Below are 9,113 nucleotides of genomic sequence, written 5' to 3' on the forward strand. Positions count from 1 at the left end.
TATGTCGTCGAAAGAACAACAGCATTAAATTGCCAGCAATTACGTTTTTATTGTGCTAAAATGCACCTGTGCATATTCCTGATGGCGCAATTTCGAACAAAAACAAACGACATCGGAAAGAACAACATTGCATGGTCGATGGTCGATGGCGGTCGAAAGTGGGCGGTTGGGTGGCCAGGCGATTGGGTGGGTCGACGGATCGGTGGGTGTGGCATTGGGTGGCTGCAAGAAAACTAACAAATTCAAGGTTTTAGAAAAGCGTGCCAGGCACAGAGTGCAACAGTCGAAGTCAAAATATTAGCAGTGAAGCACTGGCAAACCACATGACGTATTCAAAAAACATAGGTCAATTTAGAATCTCTACTAGCTTAGACTAACTTAGCTTAAATTTTATATTTTTCCAACTAAGTTTAAGATCTTATAGTTACAAAGTTTTAATGCAAATAGGATTGAACTATTTTTTAGGAAATTAAAAAAAAAAATTATTATAACAAATCAAACAATATTTCCTAAATACTATTTAACACTTTAACTGAATGTTTTTGTATTTAATTGGGAGTTTAAGTTGGAAGTAATTGGTAAGAGGAACTTTTATAAACCTGTAAAAGCAATTTTACTGACAAAAATGTAATATTCCTGGAAAATAATTGTACAATAAAGAAACAAATATTTTGATTTGAGGGCTGCTGTCTATACTTATATGATATAATTTTAAGAAAACGTTTAATAGCAACATACTGGACTGCTGCTGTATGTCTGCTTGTGGCTAATATTAGCACAGGTAAATGTCCAAAATTAACATTGAACTTTAACAGAGTGGAAAGAGCAGAGCTCGGAATCGAGCAGCAGACGACTGACTCTCGAACAATATTATTCCAATTTTCCGGGCCCTGCATTGGGCTTAGTGTTAAGCTTAATGCCGGTGCCAGACATCCGACTCCCCGATAACGGGATGGCCATATAACTGCAACTGATTTTGCATATGCTCCGGCAAATGACGATGTCCGTGTCGCATATTGTGATAGGCCCGCATCAAATTCAGGAAGTTTATCAAGGGTGTGAGGGGTGGCAAAATGGCAGCAAGGGGGTGAACATGCCACCCCCCAGCCCCTGGCATGCATCGCTGGCTCTGTAAACACCAGCCTAGCCGGTGGAATGTCGGTGGAGTGGGTGGTGCGGTGCTGCGTACTTGTCGAGAATAGCAATTGTTGGGCTTAGGCAAAATCGTATGCCACCATGGAAAGATTTCAACAAATCAGTGCCAGTTTTCTTAGTTGCCGTCTAGAATCAGGAAAATAGTACACTATATTTTTTAAATGTTTACAAACTGAAATAATTATAACCTTTCGTTTCATAAAAAACATGAAAAATTAATGAACGTATATTAACATCTTAATATCTTTCGAAATAAAAACAATATGCAAACAAATCAAACAACAATTTTAGACATCTACCATTTCCCAGCGAAAACCAGCAAAAGCTTTAGATTTGATATCATAACTAATAATAATAATATAATAATAAAAGTAATTATACTTGTTCTCTTTTACTTATTATACTCTTTTTACGCTTTTGCAAATAAAACGTAAAATTTTAGAGCTTTTATTTGGTTGAGTACCAAATTTTAGTTGTTAACTTAAAACGTAAACTAAACTACTAGCCACATTCGTAAAAGAGTGAGATTAGAGACTTAAAATCAATGATAATCAAACTACATGGACTATTCTTTAGTGACAATAAACCGATTAAAATAGATTTTATTTTGATTTATTGGCATCAAGTTAAGGGCTTAAAAAACAATTATGTAAATTCTAGAAAAATACAATTCCCGAGTGGAAAGCTTTCCACGGTGCGTGTGTCTTGTTTGTCTATCATAGATTGACTTGCTGCTGTTTGGCCACGGCAACAGTTGCCGCTCGCAGGGCAATCTCAAAGGAAGACCAACTGACGCATGGGTTGGACGGAAAGGACGACCATCATCAGCAGCAGGAGCAAAAGCAGCTGAAGAAGCAGCAGTAGCAAAAGGGGGCATAGGAGCTGGTGGAGGAACAATAGCCCAGCGCTGTTTGAACTTCATTAAGCAGCTATACTGGCAGTGGCACTGAAACTGGCAGGTGGCGATTTGGGGGTACGAGGGCATTCGGTTGAGTGGGCGGATGGGTCAGATCATGACTTTGATTTGCGGTTGCCACTCAAAAGCAGCCGCAAACGGCGCATTATTATAACATGGTTGTATGGGAAACCCCGAAGCTCCCCGAACTTCGAACACAACTGTTGCAGGCATAACCGCAGAATTAGCAACATTTGCGGTGCGTGGCGTGTGCGTTAAGTTGGCAAATAATGCTTAAAGTTAACGTCAGAGCCTTATGCGGTTTGTCACTTGGTCAGGCATCGCAACCGCCCATAACCGGAGTCCGAATATGAGAACCCAGAACCCACACCAGAACACCTGAGTGCGAGTGTGGTCTAGTGGCCATTTATGTGTCCATTCACTCAGCTCCATGCCTCATTTGCCGACCAAATGCGTCTCGCTCGGTTTGGGGCCCAATCTCGGACTTGTCGTCACAGTGCCAGTGCGTAGTGCCAGCTCATAATTTAATATTGATTGGGTTAACAGCTGGGAATCGACACAGAAGGAATGGAGACCCACACAAGACCGTTGCCAGGCCATTTGGTTATATATGCAACTTATTACGTGGTCGAAAGGATTTCAAATCTATCCCAGTTGCTACGAGATGCACGTGGAGAAAATATAGTGGCAGCATAAACGGCATAATAAGCTCACGCAAATGGGACACTTGTTGAATATTACATATATTTAGCTTGGTCACATTTGGAGTGGTCGAACTTAGGGTGAAAGTTTTCGTCTATCTTGGATCTATTAAAAGCCACTTATTCCTTATGAAATGTGATTCTATTTCGGACTCGTGTAGCCAGGGGAAATGGTATATTAATGCAGCTCACGAAATAATTAATAATTTCAACATCTTTTCATAAGTTTCTGTTAATTTTGTTAAATTTATTATGTTAAATATATGTGTTAATGTGATTTATAATTTTGTTCATTTATGTGATTTTTAACTATTTTATTATATAATTCAAAGGCTAGCAGCTTAAACCTAAATTTAGCAGTTTTAACTTATTCCCTTTCACACTCTTTTTTCCAAACTTTAAAATACCCCTCCACAATAACAGCAGTGTTAATTTTACTTTATAAACTCATACACCCTACATTTTTTTGATATTTTTTCTTCTGTTCTGTTTGATTTCCATATATTTTTTTACGTCATGACCCTACATAGTCTTTTTTGCCGGACATCAGGTGCTGCCATGGCGACATTTATTTTATATGCAACATAAATTGAGAGGGGTCATTCTTTGAGAGTATGTCCTGCTGGTAATCAGGCATTGTTCTGCTAACAATGACTCAATTCGGGCTCAGGTAGCTGGGTACAGGTTAACGACAATAACGTGCAGCTTTAATTAAGTCGAAAATAAAACGAAATTAGATAGAGACGGGGATGGATATGGAGAAGGGTCATTATGGCACAGAGGAGTGGAGAGAGGGCTTTAACCTTACTTTTTATATTTATTAACCCTCTGCTTGCCTTGGCCGCCACAATAAATGTAATTTCGCTTTATGACTGCAAATCACAACCGAAACATAAAGGCAGTGGCATCAGGACAACAACGCACTCAGTCCTGTTAGTTGTGTGTGAGCACTAAGAAAAAAAAAAGAAAAACATAATATATTCAAAGTATAATAAAAAGTTCTAATAATTATTCTGAGCACATATTATTAAAATCAAATTTGTAATAGATGTTTTTAGATGGTGAGTTCAAACAAGCCTTTTAAAATATATAGTTATGTAGAAAATAGTGGTATACAGACGAAAATCAATGAATTTTCAAGTATACTCCTTTAAATGTTCAATTAGAATTAAACTCCTTGTGATTTTGTTTTCAGTGTGCGCACTCAATGCGAACAGTCGGACAACGCTGCGTATACGCAACCTTTTCTTATGGACAATTGATGTCTGCACTGCTCCGGTTTTCTCCGTTTGTCCAAAACCTACGGACCAAACAGACCGTTGTTTGCCCGCTGGTATTCAGTCCCGAGTCCTCGGTCCTCGTTGGTCGTTTGTAATGTTGTTGTTAAGTCCGGAACATGACATTAGCCATTAGCTCGCTGCATGCTTGCCTTCGGTTTACATTCGCAAATAAAACTCAGGCGCAGGCAAAGGACGACGGACTGCCCACAAAAGACAAGGGCAAACAGAGGGAATCACAGTTGAAATGAAAATGTATAAAAAAGGACATTTGAATTGGACTTATGGGACCACAACAAGCGTCGCAGCATCCACATCCACACAGCACCACAGAGAAACATTTTATTCTTATTACCCCAGCGCAGGGATGGATGGCAGACTGTTCAGATATATCTGGAGGAAATGGAAGTTATCCCACTGTTCAGTAGCTCAGCTGGAAGGAGTTGCCTCGGACAATTGTCATTGTCATGAACCGATCTGTGGAGAGCAGTGCAACTCGACAGCAAAGGACGATTGTTCTAGATATTTGTTATTTATTATCATATGATTAATATTCAAATGTTTTCTAATTTGAAGGAAGCAAATTTATAACTGTACTTTTTGCAAAATGTTATAAAAAACATTAACTCTTTTGAAATTTTACCCAACAACCTTCCATTTATTAATTTGTGCTGGCGATAACTGTTCCATCAGAAATCAAAGATGATTCACTTACTCAACCCTGGGACTGGAAAGCATGTGACCCAAAAACAAAAGACGTGTGTGTCTAAAAATAATAACGACTTGCCAAATAAAAACCAACAGTGATGGTAGCCCAAAGTGCGTGGTTTGGGTTGGTTTGCTCTGCCTTGGGTTGAAGTTAAAGTTGGGGCTGGAGTGAAGGTTGAGGGATTGAGCACTCGCTCGGACATTCACTCTCACACGGACACACACATCGTCCAGCATTGAGGTAGTTAAGAACAGCAAGACGAAGTCATCGTTTCGACGACTCCAGAGTTGATTTCTTTTGCGTTTCAGCCTCGCCTCAATCTTGGACTTTGTCCATGCACTTCACAAATTTAATAAGATATGAGAGAAAATAAAAATGGCCAGACTCAAAAAAACAATCATCCAAATTCCATTAAAATTTTTTGTACGTCTTGCACCCTGCACATATTCACGATTAAATTATAAATACAATTTAAAAAGATTATTATATTGTAAGTTTTGTTTAATTTTTACATTACATTTTACTATTCCTTTAAATTTGTAGTTACTTTCCAAAAACAAGGTACATTTTTATTTCTTTTTTGTTTATTTGATGCTAAAAATTAAATTTAACCAATTGTCTTACTATAAATCGTAGCGATTAACACACTATTAACAAATGCCTAAAGTTTTACAAAAAAAAAGTAATTTAATTCCTTTCATATTTTTATATATTTATTTTTCAGTGTAAGCTTGGTCCTGTTTCTGGTCCTTGTGCGAGTCCTGTTCCTACTCCTGGGCTGGCTGCTTGTTTTATAACCTTTTCACTTTATTTCCCTGGGGGCAGATAAAAAATGAAGAAATCCTTATCACAGCGTGTCAAGGATTTGCTTTTGTCCATTCCGCAGGACAAGCGCCTCCATAATACGCTTATTTGTAACGCATTGTGGGCGTGGTCCAATGGGCGGTGATGGTGGAAATAACCAGGGAGAGGGAGAAGTGCGCAATAATGCGACTAGCAAACAAACAAAAGGAGCAGAGGCAACAAATAAAAAGTTAACGACGAGTTTGTTATGTTTATGTGGCCAGCAAACAAATGGACCACATGTAAGCACTGGCGAGAATGAGAAAGGTATGTGGCCAGCCGAAAGAGATGGCTGCACGGCGGAGTGAAAGAGATGGGTGTCAAGTAGATTGAGTATGAGGCCAAAGGGCCAAAGACCCTGACCCACCAAACAATCAACGCAAATTTCACGACAAAACGTAAAAATGTGTAAATAAATTTTATGCGCCCAAAACACCCCCAAAAAAGCATTTCCTTCCTTCACCTCCCTCGAATCCTTTGGATTCTCTTCTCATGAATAAATAATCCGAAGCAACTTAATCACATCAACTTTAATACTGAAGTATTAATGGGGAACATAAAAGTGCGGCAGACATTCAAACTCATACGACAATTGAATTCTGCCACCAATATTGCAAAACATGTAACAGTAATCAGTGTGGGGAAGCGTTTCATAAAGCATTTCTTTCTTATTTTTATAAATTTATGTTTTTAAGTTTACAAATGGTTTAAATTGTTTACATAAACAAAAATCAGTTATATGTTTGAAATCCTCATCTAACTGTTTTCAGTATGTTCCAAAAACAGAGATAACCAACAGCAATACTGAGGAAAACGCCTTAACTGACAAAAATATGTAGCTTTGGGCTCCGTTTAATATATGAAAGGCTTAATTAAGTTCATTAGCATATTTGGTAAAGGAACACAAGAAACAGCAGAGTGATAATCAAGGAGTCCACAATGGACTTGGTAAACATCATCGGTGGTGACATCGACGTGACTCCGGCAATTTAAATGGCCGAATAGGAGGAACGAGTCGAGGTCCAAAGGGACCTTCCCGGCGAAACTGGGCTGTCAAAACTATGCCACAGACTGAGCGAAGTTATGCATGTGTGACAGTCAAACTGACAGCCAGTTGGTGACGGGAGAAAGGACTGTACGGGGTTGCTCTACCAGCTGATAAAGATGTCCTTCCTGTTGTTCCTGCCGCTGTCGCCCTTAACTAAGCAGAGCGTGCTGGCCCTCCGGCTACTTTCGCTAGCCGGCACAAACTTTCACCACTCACTCGCACACCAGTACGAGTACTAACACTCTTGCAGATTCGTTAGGCCCTGGGCGGAACATCCAGATCACGTAGGCATCATTACGCCATCGGGTCTAGCACACGCACAGTGGCGTCGACTTCCATTTTCGCTTTACTCTGGTAATAACACGTGCATGCTACAATTGGGACTCTGTGGATATTGACGATCACAATGCTAAGTATCTTTAAATTTAATTAATATTACCGAAAATAAAAAAACAAAAAAATTTCCTATTTTAAAATTGAAACACAATGTTTATTTAATTTTAAGCATTTTGTTGCTTAAAAATTGCTTGTTCTACTTTTTTATACAGACTTCAACTGGATGTGGTGCGATTTCGGCTGGCCTAACCGCAAAAATGGTGCAAATAAAAACACGCCCACACACTCTCCGCACAGCTCGACTCCTTTGATGGCGCTGATGACTTCATTAGAGCCGCTCTATCAGTGCAAATGGGCCGGCGTCATCAGCATAGGATATACGCTGAACGGGATGGGTAGGCAGGGCCTAGGATTGAGGCAGAACGTGCCGGTCCGGCAAAGTAGCGAGTTAGGAGCCCGAAAGTGACCCCAAAAGTCGTCGGCCAGTGGTCAATAGTTGAGTGCATTAGGCCCGCCGGCTAGTTCATTAGCAATGGGCCGTGGGTCATTAGGCCACTGCCACTGCAATGAGCACCAGGCCCGGTTTCTAATGCAAGAGAAACCCTCAAAGGGACAAGCGTCTTCAGGAAGTACGGTGGAGCAATCGCTGGCTGCGATAAAAACAGACTGGCACGCTTCATTGCCAGCGCATCGAAAATACGAGTAGATAGAGACAGTGTTCCAGACAAACACACTCGCACGTACGGTTAATACGTCAAACATGCTTACGCCAATAAGTCGTCATCGTTGCATGCGTTTCTTGCCAACTTGCCGGAATCTTATTGCCTGCCTTCTGTACAACCAAAAGCAGACTAAGCCAGACAAAAATCAGACAGGCATAAAAGGCTGCGCCCAGGGGCCGAAGCACTGACGAAAATCATGGAATCTTTATTATTACTAGGCTAACAACACTAGATTGTCTAAATTTAATCATGTAAATATCATTAATAAATCTCTTAACTTAAAAAGTACAACCATTTCAATTTGTCATTCGTTTAAATTATATTTATCCGATTAGGAGCTTTAGCTTGGTTATTTTTTTTTGTCAGTGCTCCGACTTGCGGCTGATACGTCGGATTGGACCAGCACTTTTCGATAACTTCTTTATGCAACTTTTTATCTATTTGCAACTACACAGAGCTCTGCTCGCTTAGACTTTCCACGACCTGCAGTTTTTTCGCTGAGGAATCAAACGCATTACGCTCAAAGCGCCGGCTAGCTGGATTTCAATGATTTTATTTTTGCGCATTTTCCAGTTTCTTTTTGGGGTAATGAAGGATATTGAAAGAGCTCTCACTACGATTGGGTAAGGGGGTCGAGATGAGGATTTGCGATAACGGCGAGCGGAGCAGAAAGAAAAACTGTTACCTGTGGTCGAAGCTATTACTACGGAGAGTCCTTAGCAGAACTTTGCACATTTGAGTTTGTTTGACCGGCTGGAATGGGTTAGAGGTAGGAGGAAAAAAGTTCTGATGCTGATGGATTCAACAATTATGTTGAGTGGCTACCAACGAGCAGGAAACTCAAAACTCGGAACGAGGACAATAATTAGAGCTAGCCAACTTCAAGCAGCTCCCTAACTGCATTTTCGCTGTTACTTTTATTTTTTTGCTTAGATGTTTTTAACTCCATTATACTTAAGTGTATGGATCTGTTTGGCAGTATGATTTTACTGATCACCATATTAATGATGGAATATTAATGATACAAATTATAAACGACATTTTATTTAAAACTAGAAGAGAAAAAGCCATACTAGTACCGAATGTGATGCCAAAGCTATTTTAGCGAGGTCGTACTGCTTGTCCGTTTCGCTGGCTTTAATACGCTCTTCCGCAAGGTTATTCAATTTGCAAATGTTTTTAAAGCTACAGAGCTGATGGAATACTGCAGCAATTATATTCCCTCACGGTGAACATATGGATGTATGTAGTAAATAAAGGGTAAATACATTTGCTGACTTAGACGCCAGGGAATTTCGGAATTTCTTTTTCTTTTACCCGTCCGCCGGCAAATTGAAGCGCGTAATTAAAAATTAATACCAATGCAGACGCTGCCCACATCTGCGGTCTGTTTTTCAGATGCTCTG

This window comes from Drosophila gunungcola, chromosome 3R (assembly GCF_025200985.1).
Source record: "Drosophila gunungcola strain Sukarami chromosome 3R, Dgunungcola_SK_2, whole genome shotgun sequence".
NCBI lineage: Eukaryota > Metazoa > Arthropoda > Insecta > Diptera > Drosophilidae > Drosophila > Drosophila gunungcola.